This window comes from Plectropomus leopardus, chromosome 6 (assembly GCF_026936395.1).
Source record: "Plectropomus leopardus strain MGB_pleo_1.0 chromosome 6, ASM2693639v1, whole genome shotgun sequence".
Taxonomy (NCBI): Eukaryota; Metazoa; Chordata; class Actinopteri; order Perciformes; family Serranidae; genus Plectropomus; species Plectropomus leopardus.
This window is the reverse complement of record NC_142181.1, coordinates 38,945,098-38,963,504: the sequence shown is the minus strand read 5'-3', so window position 1 is coordinate 38,963,504 and position 18,407 is coordinate 38,945,098.

Sequence of the window (18,407 nt, the reverse complement as noted above, 5' to 3'; positions counted from 1 at the left end):
AATACTTCGAGGACCTCCTCAATCCCACCGACACGCCTACCGGTGAGGAAGCAGGGCCTGGGGACTCAGGGGTGGGCTCTTCCATCTCTGGGGCTGAGGTTGCCGAGGTGGTCAAAAAGGTCCGCCCGGAGCAATGCGGTTTTCGCATCGCGGTTTTCGCATCGCAGTTTCCTTGGCAGGGTCCTTGGCATGGGAGTTTGCCCAACCAGTCCATGGATGAATGGATGGTTGAGTGGAGTGTGGGATTAAACTCCCCTATATTTAATCATTTGGGTTTTGTTTCATTTGATTAATCAATTTAGCTTACTCTGTCCATTTACCTGATTTTGTTAATTGAATTCTTCGAGTTTATTAATTTATTTGGGCAGAGGATATGTTATTTTTTCTTGTCCTCTTCTTGTCCTTTGTCTTCATTTATTGACTTTGGTGTTCGAAGATTTCATTATTGTTTTATGGATTTATATTATTTGCAAACTGCTGATTTCTTTAGTTTAGTTATTTTTTGTTGTTGTTGTATTTTTTTGGGTAATCCCAATAATTTCCTTTTTTTCCCTTTCAGTTGCTGAGGACCGGTGGTGGTGGTGCTGGTGATCCGGTGGTGGGATCCCCCCTCTTTTTCTGGTGTGCTGTGCTTCTTTGGAACCTGGCTACCCTCACAGAAGTGTGCGAGTGTGACTGTCACGAGTGTCTGGGTGGTTTATATTTTTGGTTGGGATACTCTGCACCTATCATTGGCCCCTGCCATAATTAGTCTTCCCCTGTTCTTTGCCCTGTGTGGATGATGTGTTTTATTTGTTTTGTTTTTTTTAACTCTGTATTTTGTAATAAAGCATATGCAATTCTTTTAAAAAGTGGAACCACGTCTCTTGTCTCTTGAGTAAGCGTACCTGTGTGCCTTAGAGAAGAGGATTTTGGCTTAAATAATTCTTTGGGTGAAATTCCCAAGGTGGCGTTATTGGACAACTGGTTGAGTCAAAAGTGTTACTCAGACATATTCATCGTAGTCTTGGTCTTGGTTGCGCTGATACTGTGATCTTGCCTTTAGACACCTCCCTATCAATATACACAAGAGACCCTTATCATCACCTTCAACATCATCAGAGTGCATTTAATAGAGTGCCATGTTTGTATTTCATTTGTTTTTTACGACATGTATTGCACGTCTGTCTATCCTGGAAGAGGGATCCCTCATCATCCTCTGCCGCTCTTGCTGAGGTTTCACCCCGTTACAGGGGCTCTTTTTCGGGAGTTGTTTTTTTCTTGGGTGATGTGAGGGTGAAGGGCAGAGGGATGTCGTACACTGTAAAGCCCTGGAGGCAAACCATGTTTTGTGATAATGGACTCTATCAATAAAATTGAAAAAAAAAGAAAATTGAAACAGATTAATTAGTATGACTATCATTAAAATGTTAAATTACACCAATCTTGTAGAATATCTGCAAGCCTGTTGAAAGCTGAGTCTACACTGAAAGTGTGGCTTATAAACTTGTGAGAAGATGGTGTAGAAATTGAAGTTGAGTTGAAGTCTTATTAGTTTGGATGTGGTTTAAATATTGAATAATATCCAGAAAATACACAGAACAGTGTCTTAAATGTGTTGGTTGACGTTCAAAACTGCTTATAGAGCAGCAGGTTGTTTGATTTTGTGTGTAGAATGTGTCAAATCCTGTTTGTGCAAGTCTGTGTCTGTGTAAGAATGTGTGTCCAGCAGGCCCCACAGTCACTGCTGGGTGAGGTGCTGGATCTGCCTGTTAACTCATTGAGTGCCAGCCCTATTATATAATGGAAAGTGGCTTGTGCCAGCTTTTCTGGCCATTTTGAGTTATCTTTCAAGACCCACAGAATAATGTGTACAAAGACTCTGAAAACACGGAATAGCTCAAATGAAAGAAGAAACTCTCTTTCATTGAAAAAAACGTTTGTTTGCTTGTTCCAATTTTGTTCCATTCTTGATTTATCTGAAGTTGAATAGAGGCTAGTTTCATCAAAAAAAACCTCTTTTTTCTAGAAAGCTGAGAAAAATGCATTTTTGTGAAAGGGAGTATATAAAGCAAAACAGTGATTTTTTTTTTTTTTTTTTTCCAACATTATCTTTATTGGGTTTTCAAAATGCTTCCAATGATATACAAAAATAAGAGTGCTCTCACATCAAAGGAAACGTCATGGGCAGCTTAATTATTGTACAGCAATCAAATCATCTTTCCTTACAAGTCAGGTATTTATGAGATAACATAGGGCAACACTTAGTTGAGAATACAAAGTATATGAGAAAAGGAAAGAAAAAGAAAAAAAACAAAAAACAAACCCAAAACAAAACAAAAAAGCAACAACAATCAAAACAACAAAGGTTTCTCTATTTTATCAAGGATTAGCCCAAATTATTTCACTATTGTGCATGGTTCAGAAATACTAACTCGAATGTACAATTCACACAGAATAAAGAAAGCATTTCTTACTAAGTGGTTCAAGTTAGAAAGGTCCACTAGACAGGGGTGCTGTCTCTCCCCCACCCTATTCGCAATCTTTATTGAACCTCTAGCTCAAGCAGTGAGGCAAAAAGAGGAAATAGAGGGAATAAATATAAGAGATACGGAACACAAAATTGGGCTGTTCGCGGATGACGTCTTGATATATTTAAAAAAACCAGACTCCAGCCTACCAAAATTGATGACCTTATTAGAATTCTATGGGCACCTGTCTGGATATAAATTAAATATTGAAAAAACACAAATCTTGTCCATTAATTACTCCCCATCTATAGAAATTCAACAAAGATACAGTTTCAAATGGGACAAAAAATCCATCCATTATTTAGGAATAAAAATCACAAAAAATCTATCTGAATTATATGAAACAAATTACAAACCTCTAAATCAAGAAATCTTAAAGGATATGGAAAGATGGGAAGTTCTGATGTTAGATTTTAGCTCAAGAATAGAAATTATCAAGATGAACGTGTTGCCAAGAATTTTGTATCTATTTCAGTGTTTGCCGGTGCCGATCCCTCCCTCACAATTTATAGTGTGGTTAGGGTTAGTGGGACAAAAAAATTTCAAGATTTATTTGGAAGGGATGCAAACCAAGAATTAAATATACAACACTTCAAATATCTAAAGATGGGGGAGGATTGGCGCTGCCAAACCTTAAAGAATATTACTATGCTGCACAGCTCCGGCCGTTGATATGCTGGTGTGCAACAAACTGTACCACAAGATGGAAGGAGACAGAGTTAAATATAGAGAACTGTCATGTGCAGAGTATGATTGCTAATAGAAATATCTTCAAACAAAAAGAAGGAAAGCTGGATCCAATCACCAAATTCACCTTGGAGATTTGGTTCAAAGTAGTAAGGAAGTACAGATTGGAAAATGAGATAAAAGTTTTGAATTGGATGGCCTATGACACTAATTTCAAGCCAGGGACTCTGAACCAGAAATTTAAACAATGGGCAAATAGGGGCCTAAATATATTAGATACAGTAATTGAAAAAAGAGAAATCAAAAGCTTTCCTAAATTAAGAAGGGAATATGGATTAGAGCATCAAGAGTTTTACATGTATTTACAAGTCAGAGACTACTTTAATAAAGAAATAAAGCCAAACCTCCCAGGTGAACCAAATAAAGTGATTGTGACTCTATGTAATGCACACAAGAGCCAATTTGGAAGAGTAATATCTAAATTATACCAAGGTATGGTAGCAAACAGAAACACTTCAACTTTATACATAAGAGACAAGTGGGAGAAAGAACTAAAGGAAGTAATAACTGACAATATGTGGTATAATATATTTAAAACACAGCAAACAACTAGTAATTCCAGAATATGGAAAGAATTTTTCTGGAAAAACATTGTGAGATTTTTCATCACACCGAAAATGAAAAAGGGACGATCACCTTATCAATAACTTTGCTGGAGACTGTGTGGGGAACAGAATGTGGGTCATACACATGTTTTTTGGCATTGTACCAAAATTACAAGATACTGGGATGATGTGTGGAAAGAGATGAAAAAGATATTAGGCTATGAACTGACTAAAACATGCACTGTACTATACTTGGGAAAGGTAACTCGAGAAAGCATCCAAGACAAAGACTGGTATCTGATCAAGATTTTATTGGCGGCTTCAAAAAAAGCCATCACAAGGAAAAGGCATAAAGAAGACCCCCCTACTCGGAAGAACTGGACGGAAATCATTGATGAGATACACGTTATGGAGAGACTCACGCATATTATAAAACTACAACAATCATTATGCGAAAGCAGATGGGAAAAATAGAAAAAGAAAATAGAAAAAGAAATCAAATATCAAAACAAAGGAAATTGTTTTAGAACACTGCAGAGGATCACTGATAACTACGCCTCATCCGCCCCACTCCCCACACCCCTTAAATCCACACTCTCCATATATTCCATAAAAGGACCCCAAATATTTTGAAATAGTGATAGTTTCCCCTTTATAATGTAAGTAATCTTCTCCATAGGTAAAGTTATGGACATTTCCTTAATCCAGTTAATGAATTTTGGTTTACTGGTACTCTTCCATGCGAGTGCTATGACTCTTTTTGCAAGCAGTAAACACAAATCCAGGGCAGTGATTATTTTTCTAGACATATAATATCTATCAGGATATAAACCTAGAATAAACAGCTTAGGGTCAAGAACAAATTTTATACCTAGTATAGTCTCTAAAGCTTGTTTAATCTCCCACCAGAATTGTTGAACTTTATTGCATTTCCAGATACAATGGAAGAATGTCCTCTTCTCCTCTCCACACCTGATACACAAGTCAGGGATGGCACCATTATACTTTTTAAGCTTTTCAGGCGTCACATATGTCCTCACTAGCCAGTTATATTGCAGTACTTTGAGACGTGTATTGGTAGTTTTTGTTTGTGCTTCAGCACACGCTTCTTCCCAGTCCTCGGAAGGCAAGTCCTCCTGTAAATCTTCCCTCCAGGCATTAAGTTTCCGTGAAGAAGACTCAGAGGACCCCTCTGCTAACAAGCTATATAATTTGGAGATAATTCCCTTTCCAAAGCAATCATTTTTCATTTCATTTTCCAAAATGGACAATGGGGGAATTGACACACACTGATTTTGAGATTATCTAATAAAGTTTCTCACCTGTAGATATTTAAATTGATGTTTACTTGGAATATCGTACCTGGCAATCAGCTCTTCAAATGACATCAAAAACCCACCCTCTGATCCCATGAGATCCCCTATTGTTTTTAAACCTTTTTTGGCCCACTTCCTAAAACCAGGGTCTGCTCTGCCTGGAGGGAAAAAATGGTTACCCCATATCGGGCTGAAGCGTGACAGAGAAGAGGATTCACCTAAATACTTCTTAACCTGATACCAAATTGTAATCATATTTCTGACTATAGGATTTTTTTGTCTTTTTTTTTCAACATTTTGACTTTTGCTGAGTATATGTACCGGGGGAGAGGAAGAGGGACTGAGCAGTTTTCAATATTCATCCAAGGTTGGAGAGACGTAAAATAATACATCATCGTCCTCAATTGAGCTGCCCAATAATACCAAAGTGGATTGGGGCACTTTAGGCCTCCTCTATCATACAGTAGGTACAAGAGTGATAAACGTAGCCTCGGTCGTCTATTATTCCACAAAAAACGTATGAAAATTTTCTTTAGGAGTGAGAATAAATTAACAGGAGGTGGCAATGGGATGTTCTGAAACAAATACAGAAGTTTGGGCATTATATTTAATTTAAGAACATTAATTCTTGCTATAAGTGACAAGGGCAAGGAGTTCCATCTATCTATAGAGGAAGTAATTGAGTCTACCATGGGGGTGTAGTTAACCCCAACAATGTCATTTATACATGGTACTATCCTAATCCCCAGATATGTAAAACAGTCTACTTTTTTATTTTTTTTTGAAATTATCTTTTTATTCAGAAAGGCAGACATCCATCACATACACCATTTCATACATACATTAACTCAGTTTGTCAAAGATACAGTGATGTTGTATACACTGCCCTTCTGGAGCTTTCTCCCACGGGCCCAAACCATTCTAGGCGGGAGTAATAACACAAAAACAACAAAACCGGGGAGCGCACCCCTACATGTAGTCGATACTCACTCTGTTCACAAAAAAAAAATTAAAATAAAAATAAAAGAGGATGGGTTCACACAAAGCATAAGTATAATCAGATAAAATCAGCTCTGATTGGTTTTACATACTCAGTCCATTTGGTCCAGATCTTATAAAAATTTTCTTTCTCAACCTTGAGGGAAAAAGAAATCTTCTCCATAACATATATCTCATAAACAATTTCAATCCATTTGTCGATGGTGGGAGATTCCACTTTTAACCATTTCCTAGTGACACATTTCTTACTGGCTGTCAACAGTATGGTCAGCAGTTTTTTGTCTTTTATGTTCCATGTTTCAAACATTATATCTCCCAAGAACATAGTTTCACATTTTAATGGAATGTTCACATTAAATATATTTTCAATATGTTTGTGGATCTCTTCCCAGTAGGATTTTATTACTTGACAGTCCCAAAAAATATGGAAGTGGTTGGCTCCATTAGACCCACAGAGTCTCCAACAAGCATCTCCGCTACCCTGATGACGTTTCTGACTGGGTGTGATAAAAAATCTTGTTATACTTTTCCAACAGAACTCCCGCCAAGTGTTTGACCCGGTTGAGATCCATTGTAATTGACATATTTTCTCCCAGCTCTCCTGTGTAATAATTATACTTATTTCCGTTTCCCATTTCCTCTTTATGTATTCTGTATTCTCTGGTTTGGACAATTGTATGGCATTATATAATTTGGAGATAATTTTGTTGCAAGATCTGGACTTAATTAATGATAAGAATACCTCCATGAACCCTGGTTCATCTTTTCTTAACACCTCTTATATATTTTTGTTATAATAATGTCTTACCTGCAGGTACCTATAAAAATCATCTCTCCCTAGACCATGATCTTTCTGTAGGGCCTCAAAACTATGAAATGCCCCCTTGTGGACAAATGAATAATAGGTAGTTAAACCTTTTGTGATCCATGTCTTAAATCTGCCATCGGTTTTATTTGGCGTAAAATCTGAATCATAGGCACACCACCTCATAATCTTAGATGTGTCTTTTAATCTGCAAATTTTGACTATTTCCTGCCAGGACTTCAGGAAGTTGCTTGTTATAGAGTCCTCTGGGATCTCCTGTTCCTCTTGTTATTTATTGTCACTCAATAAAGCTGTTATTGGAATTCCCTTTACCATCGTTCCTTCAATTTCCTTCCATGCTGCAGTGTATGTAGGTGAGCATAGGCAGACTAAAGGCCTCAACTGAGCTGCATGGTAGTAATCCTGTAGGCAGGGAAGCCCCATTCCCCCTTTTTCTTTTCTTAATTGCAATGTTTTAAATTTGATTCTGGCCCTTTTCCCACAGATACCTCGCTATTAATCTGTCCCACTCTAGGAACTGTTTAAATGGTATTTTAACTGGTAAACATTGAAAAGGGTACAACATTCGTGGAAGAATATTCATCCTGATTGAATCTATCCGGGAACTTAAACTTAAAAAGGGAATAACGTTCCATCTTTGTATGTCAGTTTTTATCTTTGAGTTTAGTGGGCCATAATTTATGTTATACAGTCCCTAGGTAATGAGACGCCCAAATAATTAATGGATTCAGCATCCCATTTCCAATTGTACATGATCTTAATTGAAGGTGGAGGGTCATAATTAAATGTTAATGCTTGGGTTTTATTAATATTAATTTTATAACCAGAAACAAAACCAAATTCCTCGAAAAATTTCATCAGATTTGGGAGTGTCTGAGTAGGTTGTGTTATACTTATCAATAAATCATCGGCGAATAGGGCCAGTTTTTGTTCCCCAGATGGCATTGTTACCCCCTTTATATCATTCCTCTGCCTGATGAGTTGACTCATAGGTTCTATAAACAAGGCGAAGAGGAGCGGCGACGCACAACACCCCTGTCTCGTTTCTCTTAAGTTTCCATTGATTTTGATTCTAGCTGTTGGTTTGTTATATAGTGCTGCAAACGTGTCAATTATAGTTGTATGGAAGCCAAATTTCGAAAGTACTTTATATAAGAAAGACCACCTCACTGAGTCAAATGCTTTCTCAGCGTCCAAACTTAATATCAGTGTCTCCAGTTTTTGATGTGTGACTTGTCTCATAACGTGCAGTGTTTTCCTGATGTTATCTTGGGTCTGTCTTTGTCTGACAAAGCCAGTCTGGTCCTTGTGTATTAATATTGGTAATAATAATTCAATTCGTTTGGATAATATGGAGGTGAATAGATTATAGTCATTATTTAGAAGACTTACAGGACGATAATTTCCACACTCCAATTTATCTTTCGCCTCCTTAGGTATGATTGAAATCATTGCCTCCCTCCATGAGGGGGGGGTATTTTTGTTCTCCAAAATCCAGTTAAATGTTTTTAATAATGTTGGAATTAGTTGGTCTTGCATTATTTTGTACCATTCTGTGGAAAAACCATCTGTCCCTGGAGACTTGCCCACTTTCATTCTCCTAATTGTTGTTTGAATTTCTTCCTTTGTTATTTTAGATATTAATTTTCCATTTTGTTCATCAGTGATCTTTGGAAGATTCACCTGGGCCAGAAAGGCATCAATCTGGTTGTCGTTGCTTATCTGTGGTTGTGTATATAATATTCTAAAGTATTTTTGGAAGCATTTTTGTATTTTCTCCGGGGTTGTTTCTATTACATTCGTTTCGGAGTTTCTTATTTTATATATAGTTCTATCTGCTTGTTGTTTTCTTAACCTATACTACAGAAGTTTCAGTGATTTCCCACCTGTCTCATAGTATTGTTGCTTTGTAAAAAGGAGCTTTTTCTGAATTTCTTGAGTATTTATCTCATCTAATTCTTTTTTTAATTCTTTAATCTTACATTTGTCGTCATCTTTGTGAGACTTTGCGTGTTCTTTCTGTAGTCTCCTCAGATCCTCTTCTAATTTTTTGAGTTTTTGCTCCTTAATTTTCTTCTCATATGAGGAGATGGCTATTATTTTGCCCCTCAACACTGCTTTTAATGCATCCCAGAGAATGGGTGGGGTCACATCTTCATTTTCATTGTTTTCCAAATACAATTTAATTTCGCTTTTCAATTTATCTTTAATAACTGGGTTATTCAGAATGTTTGAGTTCAGTCTCCAGAGAGTGGATTTCCTGTTATTATTCAGATGGATTGACATATAGATGGGACTGTGGTCTGAAATGGTACTAGGTCCTATTTCACAGTTACCCACCCTAAAAAGATCTCCTTTAAGCATAAAAAAGTAGTCGATGCGTGAGTAAACATTGTGAGCGTACGAGTAATGTGAGTAATCACGGCTCGTCGGGTTAATCTCTCTCCATACGTCCACAATCCCCACTTCACACATCCAAGTATTTAATCTTCTGCTAATGTTTTTTGCGTCAGATTTCCCGTTTGATGAGTCAATTCTGGGATTTAATCGCATGTTAAAATCTCTGCCACATATTAAAATCCCTTGATTTTTAGTTATCATTAAATCCACCATATGTTTATAGAAGGACCCGTCACTGCCAGGCGGCACATACACGTTGAGGAGACTTATCACAGCACCATCTATTTTCCCTGTGACCATAACAAATCTACCATCCTTATCCTTATGTTTTGATATATGTTCATAATTTACCGCACTGGATATCAAAATCGCCACTCCTCTCCTTCTCCCCGATCCATGCGAGGAAAAGTAAACATATTTAAATCCTGATTTATTCAATTTAGCATGTTCGGAGTCGTTGAGGTGTGTCTCCTGTAAGAGAGCTATTTGAATTTTATCTTTCTTTAATTTTGATAAAATTTTCCACCTTTTAACTGGATTGAGTACTCCATTTATATTAAATGACGCTATTTTTAAAGACCTGTTTTGCATCTATGTGATTTCCCCCTCCTTCCCACTCAAAAACCCGGTACGCTTCCCCCTCCCTGTGAGAACCAGCAGGGAATAAACAACTAATACGCTAAACAACATCAAACTGAACACATTTTGTCCGTATGACTCCCTATGTAGGGGTCTGATAGTCCGACCCTGTTGAGCCTCCCGAGGTGGCTCGAAGGAAACAGTCTCCCTCCTCGTTCTGGAGGAAGAGGCCCTTACCTGCAACAGCCGCAGTCTACTTTTTTAAAATGAAAAGGATTTCCGGCACTGTTTCTTTCTTCTGAATTAAGTAACATTAATGAAGATTTGTCTTTATTTACTTTATATCCTGATATATTTCCAAATGTGTTTATTAGATCTAGCAAGGCTGGAATAGAATTTTTCAGGTTTCCCAAAAAAAGAATGACATCATCAGCAAATAAAGCAATTCTGTGTTCTTGTTGGCCTACTGACAAACCAGTTATGTTTTTATGAGTCCGCACTGCAATGGCAAATGGTTCAATTGCTAGAATAAATAATAAGGGGGACAAAGGGCACCCCTGCCTACAACCCCGTTTGATTTTAAATGATTTAGATATAACTCCATTTGTTAATATTTCAGCATAAGGTTCATTATATAAAAGTTTAACCCACCGACAGAAATTATCCCCACAGCCAAATCTTTTTAATATCTCAAATAAATAGGGCCATTCAACTCTATCAAAGGCCTTTTCGGCGTCCAATGATAGCAAAGCAGTGTCTGGGTTTTCTTCCAAATTATAAAGAATATCCATCACTCATCTCACATTATGAAATCCCTGTCTACCTACAATAAACCCATTCTGGTCACAAGCAATTATGTCGGGTAATATTCTCTCCAATCTTCGAGCCAAGATTTTGCAAAGTATCTTTAGATCCACATTAAGAAGGCATATTGGTCTTAGGTTTTCACATTTATTGCAAGGTTTACCAGATTTGGGCAATAAAGTTATCAGAGCTCCTCTTAATGAGGCAGGGAGAATTCCCTTTTCAAATGAGTCCGAGAACATGTCAAAAAGAGGGAGCAGCAATTAAGCTTTAAATTTTTTATAAATTTCTGTTGGCAGCCCATCTGGGCCTGGGGCTTTACCTGTCTTCAAATTATCTATTGCTATCGATATTTCCTCCTTAGTTATAGCTGCACCAAGATCTGCACTTATTAATTCTGAAATATTGGTTATTTGGAGGGTATCTAAGAAGAGATTTTGCTCTTGTCCCATATGTCTTATGTCTGAACTGTATAATTTTTCAAAAAAGACCTTAAAAGTTTCATTGATTTCTAAAGGGTCAACAATAATCTGTCACTATCACTGTCACTATTTTCAACTGAGGTAATATTTTTCTCATTTTGTAATTGTCGGAGGCGCCAGGCTAATAGTTTCCCGGGCTTTTCCCCTTGATCATAAAATGCCTGCTTGAGACATAAAAGATGTGAAGTTGCCTTTGAGGCAGAGAGTTCGTTATACTGTGTTCTTAGTAGCAGAAGTTTTCGATGGATGTTTGGACATAGTATTTGATAATATTCCCTCTCAAGCAACTCAATCTCTGCTTCCAACTCTTTTGTTTTCTGATAAGTTTGTTTTGCCTTATAACTCGTAAAGCTAATTATCTGACCTCTGATGTAGGCCTTAAAGGCTTCCCACCTTGAAGAGGGTGGTGTTTCATCTGTATTGGTCTCGAAAAAGATATTAATTTGATTATCTATGAGAGATATAAATTCTGGGTCTAGGAGCCATTTTTGTTTAAATCTCCACCTAGGAGGGTCTCTCCTTAGTCTTAAATCTTCATATATTAATGAGTTTGGTGCATGGTCAGATATTAAAATGCTATCATAGTGACAGTCCTTTATTTTATGTCCCAAATTGGCAGAGATTAAAAAGTAATCAATATGCGAATATGATTTATGTGTATTTGAATAACAGGAGTATTTTAAACCTTTGGGATTCATATCTCTCCAAATATCTGTCAGATTAAGTTACTTCATAAAGTGTTGAATTGTTTGTCTACTTTTAGGATGAGAGTTATCAATACCCGAGCTTCTATCCAATTCTGGGTTCAATGTGCAGTTAAAATCTCCTGCTATAATATAGCTACCAGACAGAGATGAAATTGTAAGAAAGAGATTATGAAAAAACTTTGGGTCATCAATGTTTGGGGCATAGATATTTATCAGGTTTATTTTTTCTGTAATAAGTGTGCCCTGTAGAATAATATACCTCCCAGTCTTGTCTTTGATAACCCTTGTCACATGAAATGGTATGGATTTATGAATCAAAATCATAACCCCTCTTGCCTGAGAAGTAAAGGGTGCTGAATATATACTGCCTTGCCACCTCCTACTAATTTTTGCCTCTTGACTAGATAACAGATGGGTTTCCTGAAATAGCATAATATCAGAGTGTATAGATTTCACCCTAGTCATTACCTGTTTGACTTTTTTCAGTTTTTGTAGTCCTCTGCAGTTCCAAGAAGACATTTTAATTCTTAATCCACCAGACATAACGTAAAACATTGAATGGACTTCCCAATGCTTTCAGATTATTTAAAGGCAGACAAACAAAAAACACCTGGACATTAAAAAACACATCCATAACAGTGAACATTGAACAATATACCCCTTTTAACTTAAAACTTTGTTACCCACGTCCCTCCCCCTTTTATATACTGGTACCTATCTAACAGCTGAAGGCTGTTCCACACAAAAGTGAGGATCAACCGACTGTGCCTGAACACTTTTTTCCTCTTACCTCACCCCGCTACATAGGAAACTCGTTATTAAATACGTTCAGAAGATTAGGCTGTGGGCCTCTGGACCAACATATGTCAAATATAATAAGCTATTTATCCTTTTTTATTTTTACTTATCTTAAGGCTCAGTGATTATCCATCCATATCAATACACTGCAATGTGACGATGTGTACATTGTCTCACCCAGATCCACTTTCTGCTTTCAGAGCTCTTTCAAAGTTCTCTGCTTCAGCTGGCTGATTAAAGATGCAAGACTGACCGTTGTGTGTCACCAGCAGCCGTGCGGGAGGAATCATGCCGTATCGGATCCCCATGGCACGAAGCTGCTGTCTCACGCCATGAAACTCTTTCTGTTTTTTGTGCACACCAGTTGTGAGGTCCTCGTAAAATCTCACCAGGTGGTTCTTGAATAGAATCTGTCCCTTTGCCCTGGCGGCTCTTATCACGGTCGTTTTATCCTTGTAGTTTAAGAACTTCATGATAAGAGTCCTTGGTGCAGCGGTGTTTGATGTACTCTTCTGACCGACCAGATGTGCTCTGTCTAGTGTCAGAGCGGTGCGTAACGGTGCCAAGTTCAGAGCCTCCGGCAGCCAGTTTTCCAGGAAGGCGCACGCGTCCTCTCCCTCTGCGCTCTCGGGTAGATTAACCAGTCTCAGGTTAGATCGTCGCGATCTGGCCTCCAAATCCAGCACTTTTTCCTCGAGATCTTTGTTTTTGTTTTCATGGGCCTGAACTCTCGCTTGCAGACTGGTTATGCTATCCTCTGCAGCAGATATCCGGACCTCCGCCTCACCGACCCGCTCGGCACACTCATTAACTTCGTTCTTCACATTCTCTATTGCTGACAAAATACCATCTAGTTTGGAGGAAAAATCAGATTTTAAATTTGCTATTGCAGCCAGTATTGCGTCTGAGCCTGCTTCGGCCGTGTTTTCCCTCTCATTTGGCTCACTGTTTTCCTCCTCCATTGCCTCGCATGTGCTTGTATTAGCCTCGCTACGGTCACAGCTTGCTTCGGAGTTCGCCCTAGAAGTGAAGTTGGATAACTTCGACTGAATCGGCTTACTAGAGTTTTTACTGGGTTTCCTTTGCGAGAGAGGCGTCACAGCTCTCTTTAGACGTCGTTCAATGTCTCATATAACGAGTATAGTCCAGAGTTTTACAGAAAGGTAGCGGAGCCAAAGTGAGCACGTCCTCCTAGCAAGCCGCCATTACCGGAACCCCCAACAGTGATTTGAATGTTATAATTTTGCCTTCGATGACATAAAAGACATCTGAAAATTGTATTACAAATGTTATTATTGTAAAATAAATATGAAAAGTGACCGAAAGAACAAGATCGCATGTACAAACGGCCGAAATGAGCTTCCTCCGTAGGGTGGCTGGACTCTCTCTTAGAGACAGGGTGAAAAGCTTGGTCATCCACGAGGAGCTCAGAGTAGAGCCACTGCTCCTCCGCACTGAGAAGAGCCAGATCAGTCAAGAGCATGGGGGGGGTCCGTGAGAGTTTCTTCTTACGTGGCAAAACTGGCCACTTGACCCTCTCCGCTTTTGGGGGGCATTTTATGCCGATATTGAATTGATGTAGCTTCTGTTGCTGTAGTTTCGAATTACCTCCATACAGATCGCTCTGCTCTCTGATCCCGGCTACTCCACTTCATGTTTTGATCTACTGTCTTTTGTGCTGCAACTACGAATCCCAGCAGCCCCAAAATTACTCACAGGGAGTGTGAGATGCCCCCTTGTGCCAGCCGCCAAAAACACACTTTGACGTATATATATGTCAAGGCACTCAAGCGGTGGCTTTTGAATGACGTATATATACGGCAATGGCACTCAATGAGTTAATGTCAGAGATTTGAGGTAAACATCCACTCTCAAATAAGTGGCCCTCAGTCAATGACAATACCTCCAGGACACTTCGGACATATAGTGTTAGAGAGAAAACAGCCAGAGGAATATTTTGGTGTTGATTTTGTGTCTGAAAAGTGTAACGTTAGACTGAGCAGAGGTTAAAAACAGGCATGAATTTCTGCTCTGTAGAGATTTCTTGAATCATTTTTACATTAAGTTATATGGGGAGGTTGGTGGATTTCTTTTTTCCTTTCCGGCCCACAGTAGAAGCTTGTGTCAGACCACAATTTTTACCATATCCTCACCAAAGATGGTGTGTGACTAGGAAAAGCTGTAGACGCCATGGCAAGCTAAAGAGAAATGTTTGGGAGGCTGTCTGCACTCTGCCAGTTGGTGTCCATCACTGTGAGCATACTCTGCCATAAGGATGTTAAATCTTGATTTTGGCACTTTGACAAAGTTTCAAACAAATTTAAGTATTTCAAATATTTTAAAAGATATCGAAAAGTTGTATCATATTTGTATGAAAGACATGATGTGGAATATTTTAAAGGTGGAATGAAACACAAATGTGAAAGTATGAAGGAGGAGGAGAAGAGTTTTGAAGATGGTTGAAAAAAGGTGATTTTTTGAAGGTTAAACATTCTATCCCATAGACACCAATGATAAATCTTGAAATTGGCATTTTGACAAAATTTCAAACAAGTTTGAATATTTTGAAAACTATGAATGGTATTTGAAATCTGAATGGAAGTATGAATATGAACATGATGTGGAATACTTTAAATGTGGAATGATGTTTGTGGGTGAATGTATGAAAGAGGAGAAGGGTTTTGAAAATGCTTGAAACTTTTGGCAAGTTTGAACATTCTGTCCATTTAAATGAATGGGGAAAAATTCCAGAAAAACGCTGAATATTTTGGAAAGTATGAATGATATAACAAAGTTGAATGGCAGCCGTGGTGTCCATATTAAGCTGAATATTTTGAAGTTTGAATGGAGTTTGAAGGTTAAAGTATGTTGAAATTATAAAGTGTCAAAAAAAGTGGGTGGAAGAATAAGAAAAATAATAATAAAGAATTTTGAAATAGACACCCAATAAAGAATTTTGCAGTAGAAGAACATAGGTCATATTGGGTGTGAATGCTTTGCATTTAGAAGAACATGGCTGGAACAAGGCTGGTCGGTATGGGGACAGTAGCTCAGATATATATTCAGGGGCAAGGCCATGGAGACCTTTAAAAGTAATGAGTAAAATCTTAAAATCAATCCTAAAACAAATGGGCAGCCAGTGTAAGCTCATTAAAATTGGAGTAATGTGTTCCCTTTTGTTGATTCCAGTTAAAAGTGTTGCTGCTGCATTTTGTACCATTTGTAGTGTATGACTTGACCTCTGATTTACACTTGTTAAAAGAAAAATAGGCAACACTTCAGATACAAACACCTGTGGAGGACGGTACCTTTGATCATTCGCTAAAACTCAAGTCAAGAAAATACAACGCTGCATATCTTGCTTTTGGCAAATGTGGTAGGAAATGAGTAGTGATGGTGAAGTCAAAGCCTTATGAAGCACTGAAACACTTAGGGACAACTGGCCTAAAAATGACAAACTGCTTCTAAGCATTTGATATAGTCAGAAGAGGGACATCTGCTGGCTGTCTCGGAGAAATGCATCTGAGCGTCCTGACAAAGCCTCATTGCTTTATGTCTGTAGTGGATTTCACCATTCCATCACCATTCCATCTTTCTCTTAGTCTTTAATAAAAGTTATTTTGTCAAAGGTGTGTCATTGTATTGGTCCGTAGGTAATATAATATTTAAAGTTTAGAGTTTGTATAGAGTTTGTATAACAGACAGCCTTGATGAGGCAAATATGTTTAATAGTTAGTGCCTTTATTGTAGGCTAAATGTATTTGTTTTGTACAATCATACAACAAGCTAAGCAGTTTGGGACAGATAAGGTGTTAAAGGAAAGGTGGGAAAGGGATGTTCTTCTGCAACTGGGATTGTGTTACAGTATTTTGAAAAATAGTATTGGTAGTAGGACTTGATGCTGGTGCTTCTACAACTTTGTAATTGTAATATACAGTAGATGGGGTGTGAAGTCACTTTGACATTTGTGTCTTCTCCTCTGTAGAGGTAGGGCTCAGACAGGTATTTCCACTGTTGCATCCGTTGTTGCACTCTGTGATCTTTGAGTTGCACCTAAAAAAAAAATCTGACATCTTTTTACATAAGAAAATGATAATTATGTTAATAATACAAACCAACTCTGCTGTCCAAAAGATCCCACAGGTTGTCCTTATCTCCTGCCTCAGGCCCAGGTTCTTCCTCTGGTGCTGACTGATGAAGTTGATCACATTAAATTTTAATTTGTTTGTACAGCAATGTAAAAGACTGATAACACAGCGTAATAAATGAAAGACTACCTGTGATATAGATGGCATTGCCCTCTCCACCCTCACTGTTGTAGCACATTCTGCTGTCAATCTGAGAATGACTTTGATTCCCAAATGACAATGTTTTAAAACAAGGGTCTGGGAGAGTAGATAAGGCAAGGACTCTAACGGTTTCCACATTGCATCTTGTGACCAGGAAGTGTTCCAGGTGCTGACTTAAAATTATTGCTGTAGCATTTTTCAGTCATGTAGCCTGACAAAGGCTTCAGGACCTTTGTATAGAAGCTTATGTTGGACCGTTCTAATGATGGGTATTACTTTTGATGCTGACACACTTTTTTCCAGGTGACAACTCTGTAGTGGTGAGATTAAATGGTGCAAGCACTCTCAAACATTCATTGATTGTTTCATAGTCAGTAAATGAGAGGGGAGTTATGTCCATTGTCAAGGATGCCACTGCTACACCGACAGGTTCACATTGGTCATACAGTCTCTGCAACATGGAATATGTTGAATTCCATCTCGTGTCTACCTCTTGTATGAGTTTATGTGTGGCTTCTGTAGTTGATCTTGAACCTCTGTCAGTTTTCTCTTTTGCTTTTGCGCTGGTTGTAAAAAGAGTCACAATTCTTCAAGCTCTTGTTCTAAGATCAGCTAGTGCAGGAGTTAGTTCTAGTACCTTCTTCACAACAAGATTGAAACTATGTACAAAACATGGCACATTCCTCACATTAAAGAGTTTAGGACAAAGGATGATATTGGATGCATTATCTGTAATTAAACAGTGAACTCTCTCTGTGTGGGAGTGTGTAAAATGTCCCACACCAAGCAAGGCACTTGCTAGCTTCATGTTTTAATTAACAAAGTGGCAAGTGATCCCAAGATATGCATCCATGTTCGTGGATGCCCACATGTCTGCAGTCACACTGACTGCCTCTGGTTTCTCTAGCTCTTGAATTGCTTTCTTTTTGGCCTCCTCATATTTTTTTGTTACCATAGTTTTTAAAGTCTGTCGAGAAGGCAGGACATATGTGGTGTCAAGCTTCTGTACAAAGGCCCTGAAGCCTTTGTCCTCCACCACTTTAAAGATCTGTGCATCCAGTACAACCATATCAACCAGTGCCTCATCCAACTCAGCTTGCCGGCCTTAGAAAGAAATTATAGAATAACAAATTTAATTTAATGCATAATTTTGTTTATGTTTGTGTTTCAATCTAAATCGATCAAATGAGACCTACCTTGTCGGGTTACGGCTCCACCAGCTGCAGGAACAGCAGTGCTGTATTAGGTGTGGTCTTTGGGTGTTTGGAGCACAGGTGTTGCACTGAGCACTGGCTCTTCCTCCATATCCCTTCCTCACTGCTTCACTCACTCATGCACCTTTTACCCAAACACGATCTCACACAACTCTTTCAGTCACTCAGCTCACTCTCTAACTCACTAATCT